Source organism: Lates calcarifer, linkage group LG19 (genome assembly GCF_001640805.2).
Source record: "Lates calcarifer isolate ASB-BC8 linkage group LG19, TLL_Latcal_v3, whole genome shotgun sequence".
NCBI classification, from domain to species: Eukaryota; Metazoa; Chordata; class Actinopteri; family Centropomidae; genus Lates; species Lates calcarifer.
In genome coordinates, this window is record NC_066851.1 from 19,300,819 (window position 1) to 19,312,534 (window position 11,716).

An 11,716-nucleotide genomic window follows, 5' to 3' on the forward strand; every position below is an offset into this window, starting at 1 on the left:
GGACTGGACTTCTGCTGCAAAGTCAGAAAGTGCTTTTCGGACTAAGTGCCCATTCAATACGCCTGCTGTCCACATATAACACTGCTTTGTTGCTGCACATACGGGGAGCATTGTGGGGAAAGCAGCCATAAATACACATACTGTTGACATCCAGCATCAGTTCTCATTAAAGCTGGTCATTGGATGTGCAGCGTGGCGGGCAACCAGCCACTCAGCAAAGTCTGCTGACGAGCCCTGACTGGGACGGCTCCCGCTGCTGCTGCTGACCTTGACCAAACAGAAGCACTATACTGTACTGCACACACACACAAACACATGTGTACATGCAGACAGAAATAGAGGAGGATCAGATGCACACACACACACACACATACACACACACACACATACTGGGTAAGTTCCTGGTCTTTTGCCATGACCATATGTCAGGTGCTGCTACAGAGCAGCTGAGCTGTGTGATGGCAGCGGGGTTAATTAGAAGTGAGATTCATCTAATTGGATCACTTCCATACATCACTCGCTTCTCCTCCAGAGAGTGAGAGTGATTCCAGTAAACCAGGACTGATACAATACTCGCAGAGGAAACATAGTTTTGAATACTTTCATTTGCCAGATAGTTTCCATACAAACAATGCTTTGTTATTGCCTTGATTATTCAGTTAGTAAATATCATTTCTGAAAAAACCTAAAGTGAACTATTCAAAGTGCTTGATTGGACAAAACCGGCAATTTGATATCTTCAAATATATATATTATATACATTTCACTCTCACAATGCTGCAGCAGATCCTCAAAAATGAGAACCTAGAAGCTATTGGAAATGTCTTTACTTCTGCTTGAAACATGATCTAAACGACAGATTAACAAAATCACTGCAGATTAATTTCAAGTCAGACTAATCACCTGATGTTTCAGTTCTAGAGAGGCGTACCAGAAAACTTAGACCATGTCCACACTAAGCTTTTTCCCCTCATTGTTGACCTTTCATCCGCACTAATCCAGCACTTTTCACACCTGAATACAGAGCTCTTCCAAAGTTCACTCCGGTGTGGATAAATATGGAAAAGCCAGCTCCGCTTTTTAGTATTACAACAATGAAACTGTGAGTTTGGCTGCACTGAAACACTGTTAAAGTGACAGCAGGAAGAAGGCACCGAATCGCCAACATGACTAAACTGTATCTGCTCTGTGTTTTACCAGATGATGGCTGATATTGTCTGCGACCAGAAAGAGCCGGAAGAGGAGGAGATTAAATCATTTAGTCATTGTTTAGGCATTTGACTGCGGACCAAGATCTTTTCAAAAATGACCATAAATTTCTAATGTGGACATTTCAACTGGTAAATAGTGTTTCCCTGGCTTAGTTTGGACATGATCTAAGAATATCACAGAAAAGTATTTGGCTGTCCCTGCTGGAACGACGGCTGATGCTGACTTTTAGTAAACGCCACAAACAAATTTTTAAGAAGTATTTGTCTCAGGGTTTGAAATCTGTGCTTTCTACATTCACACATCAAGCTTAGTCATGTCTTCCTGAAGAGAAAAACTTAATGGCCCTTGAAGCAGGCTCTGTTGAAATCATATCACATTACATTTGCAGCCAGAAATATGACTCCTTCCTTCCACACATCCTAGTTATGACTCGTTTATTATATTTTAAATGTTAACAGTGAAACCGGACGCCCGTGTTGGTCTCATGCAGACACAGACATAAGTGAGTACAGTCATTATTGATGGGTTTAAAGGTCAATTGTGTCATGTCTGGTCTAAACATGAGACATCGCCACAGAGTGGATGTCCACCGTGAAATTAAAGGGTGGATTCTCTTACACTCTGCACCGGGAACACTGTGTTTGAGTGCAGAGAGTGCTGGATAATGAAATTACTGCTGCTTTTCCACCCCCCCACCCCCTTTTCACTGCCGTGCAAAGTGTGATGCAACACCAGAGTCCATCTAAAGCAACACACGCACAAAGAGCAGCCAACTGAGTTTCCTCCTGCCTTTCAGCCCGAAACAGGGATTCTGTCAACGTGGCAAACCTCAGCGTCAGGCATGACACCAAATCCCACACTGGGATACAGAAAGAGAGGGCCTCTGTCACAACTACACCTCTCTTTCTCATTCTTTCCCTCCTCCTTTTTTGACATCAGAGGGGTGGAGAGTTTCTGTGTCCAACTGTTGGATGGCGAAGCTGAGGAAAACCTTCCTCTGCTGCTGGGAGAAGGAGGAACAGACCGACTGAAGCAGGCTGTCACCACGCTGATTTCAAGAATAGCTTCAGGTACAGTATGTGTCAAAGCAGAAGAAAAAGGAGAGGGTAGATATATACAGCAGAGAGAGGGGGGAGAGCAGGAGGGAGGGAGATGGAATGAGGCAGCGCTCAAAGCTCAGGCATGAAAAAAAGAAAAAACTGCTGCAGTCAGGAGAATTCCTCTCTAACATCTGCTTCTCATTCCAACAATGGCGGCCTTTGATTCCCGATGCACACAACGAGCTGCACTGCCACCGACCCCATGTGCCCACAAACTGCATCCTCTGACAGCATCCTACAACCTGGAGCAGCACCCATGATCTGCACAGAAATCATATTTGTACCACTCACTTAAACTAAATGATTCTGTTTGTTGGGACCATTTAGAAAAACTCACTTTCTAATATTTAGAAGGGCACAACATTTAAGAGGTGAAACCTTTAATCAATTAGTCAATTAACAGAAAAGTAAGTGATTCATTGTTTAAGCCTATTTTCCAAGTAAAAATTATTATTTTCTTCAAGCTGCTCTATTTTGGGAATTGCAAGACAATAAACTGAATATCTTTGAGTCAGTCAGACAAAAACAACATTTGCAGATTTCACCTTGGACTACAATAAACTGCAATGGACATTTTTCACAATGAGTTGATTAGTCGATCAACAGAAAGTCATCAGCAACTATTTTGATAATCGGTTAATGAGTTATTTCTTAAGAAAGAAGCTAAAGAATTGCTGTTTCCAGCCTCTGAAATGTGAAGGTTTGCTGCTTTCTGTTGTCATCCAATAGTTACCTGAATATTTCTGGTTGAACAAATCTGTCACTGTAACTCTGGGAAACTGTGACACACACTTTTCACTGTTCTCTGACGTGTTATTCCTGATGAGTAATTGAAAATATAATCATTAGCTGCAGTCCTCGTTGTGTTTAAAAAACAATATTGATAAACTAAGTTGAGTTGATGCACAGAAACGGAGCTAAAAACTCACCAAACATTGAACTTAATTATATTTACCTGTAGATCTTTAAAAGGACTCTACAAATAGTCTGTTGCAAAAACTTTTCTTGCTCAGATGAACTTAGTTTATGATTATATTTCCCAATCCTCTGAACAACATTGGCATCCATTTGAAATTTACATCAATCTCCTAATTAGTAGAAATAAAGAATACCACAGGCTCAAACAAATCAAGTTATGTTACTAGAATGGCTTCACTTTAATTTTCTCTTTTATTCTTGGAAATAAACGTCTAAAATACTTCACAATAAGTTGGCAGCCAGCAGCAGAAAGACAACGCAAATCCAAATTTTATGCAACCAATCAGCTGGAGGGAAGCCTGTTTCATGGGCTGAAGATGCTGACACAAACTGCCCTTGCTGAAATATTTAAAGGGCTCCCTTTCAAAGGGTACGGCTTTTATAAATAGTGCCAACGACTAAATCCGAGTGGGAACTGCTTTTTTTTTTTCTCCCCCACCTCGGTTCCCTGCCAAAAGATCTGTTTATTCAGCTGATGAGAAATGTTGCTGAGCTGACGAGCAGTTCTAAATCACATTGGTCACAAGATGGCATTAGTTTTCACAGCGAGGCTTCCCCCCTCATCTCCGAGTAACCTACTGATACACTAAAAGGAGAGGTTGAGCATGTTTAAAATAAACAGGAAGACGCACGCTAGTGGGCGACATGCTTGACCACCCAAACCACTAATTCTGGATGGTCTGAGCGTCTATTTTGGATTCTGGCTGAGCTTGTCATGATGTCGGGAAGTTGGCTGTCGTTATGTAATGGAAAAAATACTTGTATGTTTATTTTACTTGACAAATAAAGCTACTCTGACTCTGATAATGCTGTCAGTCATATATTTGTCTCTGCTGTCAACAGAGTGTAAACAAATAACCCTTGCTGGTATTAATAGAGATTGGGAGCATGTTTAGCTGCTCCCCCTTAAATACCTGGACGCCCTGCGTGTGTGTTTTTATCCGTTAAGCCTAATCTCAGACAGGGGGAAAACACTGTGCACTATTTAAGACCTTGATTCCCATGATCCCCTGCCCATAAGATCATCCAGCAGATATTTGTATGTTCACTGTTGGAATTCCTCGACTACTTCCACCCAGCTCACAAACAGGGCAAACAATCTGTTTCTGGCTCAGAGTCAAATTAAAGTCTGGGAACCTAAACAAGATTTTAATGACTTATTGCGAGTTGATGACATGTAGCATCTGATATATGGTAATTATCCACAACACAGGCAACACTAGCTCCAGTAAATATCCTGTTCTATCACACAAAGTATATTCTATATGTTACAAATATAAATCAAGGGTTTGAGGATAAATGCCTCGGTGTCCTCCTTGATCAAATGTCATGCTCATTAACCACTGAAGGTCAGGCTTGCACACAGCATGCTACTGTAATGCTGTTATATAATTCACAGAGAAACGTTGAGGAATGGACAGTGGGCGGCCTCACATAGTTAACGCAGCTGCAATATTTACAGCACATTATCTGAATTCACTGCAGAAGATATCTCACTTGAGAGGAATTTCAAAGACTTTTCACATCATTCGGCTTTTGACTTTTGATCAGGCCTTGCAGCTTTTGTCCAGGAATTACTGCAGATTAAGAATCTGAAGCACCTTCCTACTCAGTGAATCATCCTCCTCCTTGACTGAAGATGCAATTATGAAAGTGACTGGGAAATACTTAATCAATGCCTGCCTTCGCTAGCAGCCAACACACCAGATTCACGACTGATGTGGTTGAGCAGTTTGTTGGCAAACAGTTAAAGATTTGTGGCACTAGTCATCAGTGCAGAGAGACGAGATGTGAAAAGGCGTGATGCGTGTTACTACTCAGGCTTGGCAAAGGCTTTCTGTACAGATCAAGGTTGACGTTAGGGGTGGGGATCTCTGTGGATCTTTGGGAATCTCCTGTCACATTTCAATTCAGAATAAAGTCCTGATTCAATAAATAGAGAAGGTGGCACTATTTTTCAACTCTTACTCACACAAAACCATTCACTCATATGTTTAGCCAGATGAAATGCAATATGAAACATAACTGGTACGTTAACCTAATTGGTTTTGATGGAGGTCACAATCTGATGGACAGAACAATGCAGGGAGTGTGGGAGTACACCGCTTTTTCACTGAGACAAATTACAGCCTCCAGTCTGTGTCGGAATACTGGCTAAATGTTTTCATAGGACGGAAACTAGTTTCTGTTTTGGCGCAGGTTTTGCTGCAAGGCTCATACCAAGGAAATCAATTGTTATCCTCGAAGCTCCAGAACTACAGGTCTTTTGAAAAGAAACAGATTTTTGATCAAGTTAGTTTTTTACTTCCCTATCGGAGCTGGCTGGAAGTTTTGTAAAGTTGGGACGTGTTTGCTGGCTGGAGTTCAACGCTCTCTGGATGATGGTGTACGAAGTATTCACAAAATACATCTTGCAAAGCTAATTACTGGGTTATTAAATGAAAATGCACCCTTCTTTCAAGACAAACCACCAGATTTTTGGAATCTCTTAAGTTTAGATGATAATGATTGCGAAATGTAAATAATTTTTCTCTTACCCCAGTGAAAATGCTCACATCCTCTCACATGTTAGCAGAGATCAGGCGAGTACAAAAAAAAACACGCAACAGAGAACAATTCAAGGAGTTCTCAATGAAGTACAACTGAAGCTCAGGTGCCTTTATGGAAAAAATGTTTTAAAACATCTGGCTTCCATGTGGCTCTGAGCAACGAGTGAGAGCGCACACACACACTATCTCTCTCACACACACATTTCAAACTGCCTGCACTGGCAGACGTGTTAGGACAGAGTCAGCAGTCGCTCCCTTCCCTCCCCGCCCAGCATTCAGGCTTGGACTGTGCATGAGTAACCCCACAAAACTAGCAATCGCAGTGCAACACACCACGGAGACGTCAACCCGACCATTACGTATGCTCGAAATAGAGCGAGCTGCATTAAAAGGAGAGGGTTAAAAAAACGAGCTGCAATTATAACAAACCCCAACCAAACCCTGTTGTTTTGTTTCAACCGAAGATCTTCCGTTTTGACAGAATTAAAGGGCTTGTTGAGGGTGAGCTGATCTGTTTCCTGTGTGCAGCTTTTGTAACAGGGATTGTCTCCTCTATTGTTTACATTGTCACACCTGAGCAGAGTCACAAGCCTTTAAATGTGGTTTGTCTTTTTACTCAAGAAAAAAGCTGCAGGGTTTTTTCCTGCAGCATTTTATGAAATAGAAAAAATACCTGTAGATGTTTGAAACTTGGCAGAGTGTGTAACAAAACACAGCTGTATGAATTCACCTCTCCCAGTCACTTGGTAATGTGCCAGCATTTCCTTTAGCTATGAAACACTCCACAGCCTGAGGATTACCTCAATGGAAACAGTAAGTAAAGATAACATAAGTCCATAATTTGGCCTGAGTGCTCAGCCTACACCAAAACCCAAACAAAGCTTACAACTGGAATTACAACTGGAATTTTTACTAAAAATATGTAATTTTTGGTACCAAGGAGTGAACTTGTGTCTCAGTAATTTATCTACCTGCTAACATTGCAACCAAAATCAGCAAAGTATAATACAGGAGGCACTGAAAGCTGTAGTGAGAAGCGGGTGAGATAAGTCGATAATATCCTCAGGGGTGCTGGACCTCTCTGGTCCACTTCCTTGAAAGGACTCGAGCTTCACTAAGGAGGCCAAGCAAGAGCAGAGGGGAAAAACACAATCCGAGGAAAAGGGAGAAAGGGACACAAATGCAGGAAGAAGCAACCCCATTTTCTTCTCCCCTCCTTTGAGACTTGGTCATGCAAAATCCCTCCAGTTGCAGAGGAGGCATGCAACACTGATGTTTTCATTTAAAATCATGGTTCTTGTGGTCCTCTGCAATTTCAGGCCTTGCAGGGCCATAAATCCAGTGAAAACACAAGATTAATTCGGAAAAATATATACTCATGTCTCTGGAAATTAAGCTGTTTAAAAGTCGAGATACACAGTTTGCATCCAAAAGCATATACATGAGCTAGATAACATAAACTGATAGCAGCAGAGAGCCCAGGGCACCTGTATAACTTACAACAAGGACATTACACTGCATACACACCCTCATACTGTAAACACAGAGGAGATAAAACATGCAATAGCACAGGTAAGATATAGAGTTTCTCTTTCTTTATGGCAATAACAGTAATCTCATCCTTTCTCATGGACCTGTAGCACCCTCATTCCTCAGCTACATTGTCCTGAATCTCAAAATATGGTTCTTCTTACACCTTATCTTCAAGCAAAAAGGATAGGAGGCAGATTGGGTGATAAATTCTGGCAAGAGCATTTATAAACAAGCTTCTCAAACGATATGAAAATCCCCTCCCAACATGTATCAGACTTCGCTGGGAGTCTGGGAGAATTTGCATTGTAAGGAGACAATTATGTAAAATGCGTGTAACAGGTTATCTCCAGTTACCTATGTATAGCAGCACAGACACTTTCTTTTTCAGCTCTGTTACTGTGTCTAACAGTTTTTGTATTCATGGCAGAGTTTTAGCTTCAGAGAAAGCCGCCCTGAGGCTACAGATTCAGTTGAGCTTTTGATGCTGAGTTTAATACTGAGGAAATCACTGATAAATTTTGGAGAACAACAGATCCAGCATTCACTGAAGTGTCGACGTGACAAACAATGTCATATGTGATGTGTGGTTTCAATGTGACACCACAGCACAATGAAGCTAAAAAGCTCTGGGACGAGATAGCAAAACATATCAATTACCCACAGAAAAGCGATTAGTTCAAGTTATGAGGAGGATCGCCTTGTGCAATTTTGGGCCATCCCATCACACATTCCTACACAAATTCATCTGAATGAGTCACCGACACACACACCAACCACCTTTGTTCACACATTTCCCTTTTTGTTTCCTTCTCAAGCAGTGCTTTTCCTGTCCAGCCAGCACCTGCACCATCTCTCTCTTTCATTCAGTTTGCTCTGTTACACGACTGAGCCAAAACATTGTCACGATCACAAAAACACAAGCTGTTTTTCTTCCGTTTCCCCCCACAGCTGGACGGCAAGCCATATACAGTATGCTGAGGAATGGGCCACACAAGGTAGCTGATTAGCCTGCCATGTGTACTGGATGAATTTCAAGTGTTAACAGTCCTTACAGGGGATCCCCGCGCTCACTTTGCTGATGTCTGCAGAGCAAGCCAATAGTCTTGATTTCATTTGTAAACTGCCAGTTTGAGAAATGCAATAAATGTCATTGTGCAATGCCTGTGCATTGTGAAACAATGTTTACTACATTACATTAATGGCCTCATTAGGACTTGGCAAAGGACATATGAGTAAAACAACCAACCACTCGACACAAGCTCAGCTGGCAAAGCATCCTGTCAGCTGAAGTGCCCTTGAGCAAAATATCAAGCCCATAGTAGCTCCAGGGAATGCTCACCTTCTGACGCTGACCTTTATAGAAATGAGGTAAAGATAAAGACAATCTGACTTCAGAAAGAAATTATTTATTATAAAGCTGTTAAACCCAGTGTTCACATCCTAAAATAAGACGTGAGGATTCCCAGTCCATGTTTGTTCCTGATTGCCCTCTGGTCCAACATTAAACAGAGGGGAAATTGTTGGCATTCCTGAGTGCTAAGAAAACAACTTTTTGTTCAAAAGAAAAAGAAAGGAAAATGATTACCATTGGTTGCACATAATTTTGTGCCATTCAAGTTCTGACATCCACATTACTTTGCAGTACTTCTGAAGGTGATGTTGCCGAGGCATAACTGGCATGGTAATTGCGCAACAATAACAAAGAAGGAATTTTGGCAACGTTTTTCCAAAGAATTTTGTCTTGAACTGTTATAATGCACTGGATAAAAACACACACTTCACACAAACATCCTTGCTTTGCTGTGGGGGCTCCAGCTTGAGAAACGTTTGAACAAGGGGTATGTGATGAAGTTAGTACACGGTAGGAAAAAAGCAAATATTTGAAATTATAAATCCCAATCCTGCTTTTCCCATTGAACAAGTATGCGCCACAACAAGAACAAAATCCTTCAACTAACAGAAAAGGACTCGATTTGGACACTCGTACACTTATGGCAACATTCCCTGGTAAAATATCCAGGCAGCATCACCATTGGTGAAGCAAGAACCAACACAACTTAACTGTGGTGTCTGGTTTGTAACGGGTTAAAACTGTTCAAAAATACTCATGTTAACTATTAAATATATCAAATTAACAAAACCAGACTTCGTTATTTTAAAAATTACACGAATCCGAATCGCTTAAATGACGTCACAGAAGTCGTAACCGTTAAAATCTCCAGTGTGAAGGAATAAAAACGGATTAAGGCACTCAAAGCATCCAGCCAGCATGGCAAAACTCACCTTTTGATGAGAAAACAAGTTATTCCTTATGAGAGTGTTAATCCAACCGGGTTAGTTTACGTTCTTTCAACAAGCAGAAAGAAAAGAATCCACAGTTTGGGAAGACTTTAAGAAGTTTCGGAGGGGAGTTGTCGTTCGGCCACCTTCGACGCGAGCCACATTCTGTGCCCGCTGGAATTGTAACAAGTAGATAGGAATACATGTGCGGTGGGTGGAAGCGTGAACGCAGGGAATCTGAATGAAGATTAAGATTGTATACTTGTGTGTATCAACGATCTACAGTCAAGTATTCATTGTCACTACTTTATAATTCATCTTTAATGTACTCGAGAACATATTTGATCGTTGAAGTGTGCGTTTATGTCCGTTAATGCTGTGTTGCTCGCAGCATACCCCCCCTAATGGAACCCAGACTTGGTATTGCCCACGGCTGCCTCTCATTCCATTCCTCCCGACTGAGCTGGACTGGAGCTGTGCCGCATTAATTTTGGAAGTCGCGGCGGGGCGAAATAGTAACGGCGTCGCCCGTATGTATTAAAAGCGTGCTCAGAAAAAGTTTTGCGATGTAGGACAGTTTATTTTTGCGTTCGAATCACCAACATTCTGCAGCTGGCTTACTTTTATATGCCTCCTCTAACCAGGACCGTTATGAAAAATGTGGTAGACCTTGAAATGAATCTTTTCACAAGGATAAAGGAAGGATACCAAGACCCAATTATGAAATACCCAATTATTTGATATAGAATTATCATAATTAATGAGAAATCCAATTTTAAGTGGTTATGGCAGAGTAACTGAGTTTTGTTGGGAAAGTTAATTAAATAAAATAAGTCAAACTGACTTCAAATTAAAAGTCAGTTAAATTAGATTATATTAAATAGTTTCAATCAAGAAGAAAATTCACAATAGTATTCACATTATATTTAGTGGCTGGCTTATTTGTAGCGTATTCCAAATCAAGGCTATTGAATCATGGCCTAGAATAAACAACCCATAAAGAGAGATGTCTTATTGCAGACTCATGTTTTTGTGTTTCTAACCACTAAAACCTGAGTCGACAAGTACAGTTAAGTAGGGAAATTAATGTGGGAATGAGAATGCTATGATAATAAAGTACCACCAACAACCTTACATAAGTGGAGAAAAATGCAAGGCTATAAGAGGACACCAGCTGCAACTGTGCGTTATAATAAATGTTCATATGCTTCATCTCCATGTTTATTAAGATGAATTACTTGTACACTGGTTCTGCATGCTTCTCCTAAAGCCCGTCCTCCCCCGTCATGATGTCAGCCACTGGTTTAAAAGCGGGGAGAGCCCCTCTTAGTTGACATGGTGACCTGTAATTAGTGCTCAGGGGCCCAGACTCTGCTCCGACTGCTTGTCAGAGAGAGAAATGGAGTGCCAAACATGAAAAGGGGCGCGGAAGTGTGCCTGGTCAAGCCAGGCTAAACCCCCTCTGGCCCAGATTGCACACAGCTTTGAAGTGACATCAGAAAGGGACCTGTGAACAACAAAGCTACCCAGAGACTATTATCTTCAAAAAAACCCTGCAGACCACAAATCCAGTAAAGCCTATTCTAATGCTTAGATCCAACACTGAACTGATCAGGTTACTGTAATGTTTGAATGTGACTCCATTTGGTGGATGACTGGGAGTGGCATACTGTATCATGTGTGATGCAAACAAAAAACCCCACATCACCTTTTACCACTAACTGATCTATGCAAACTGATTTCATTCATAATTTTGGTTATACAAGCAGTTTTCTCTGCCCACCAGTTCCTTGTTCCCTGCAGTCATACACTGTACAGAAACTTTACTGTCTAAAACAAAAAAAATACTTAACTAACCACAATCCAAAGCAACTGTAAGGAAAGCCACCTCAAACATGACACACCTATACCCCTCCTTTACCTCCCTCTCAGACCACAGAGTGCTTCCAGTCTTTGTCTGCATCATTCTTGCCTTGATTTGATTAGCTTTCTCTGGCTGGACCAGGAGGTACAACTGGGAGCAGGTTGGGCTTTTTGTTGAGGCAGTATCTGACTAATTGAAAT

General features: G+C 41.3%; 1 protein-coding gene across 1 annotated transcript in view; it reads right to left on the minus strand.

Moving 5' to 3' along the window:
• frmd6 (FERM domain containing 6) overlaps positions 1-10,170 on the minus strand; it is a 28,632-nt gene extending 18,462 nt beyond the window's left edge. Inside the window, 1 exon segment of the mRNA XM_018681722.2 lies at positions 9,656-10,170. The gene's annotated coding sequence lies outside the window, so the exon portion shown is untranslated.
• Positions 10,171-11,716: the final 1,546 nt, after the last annotated feature.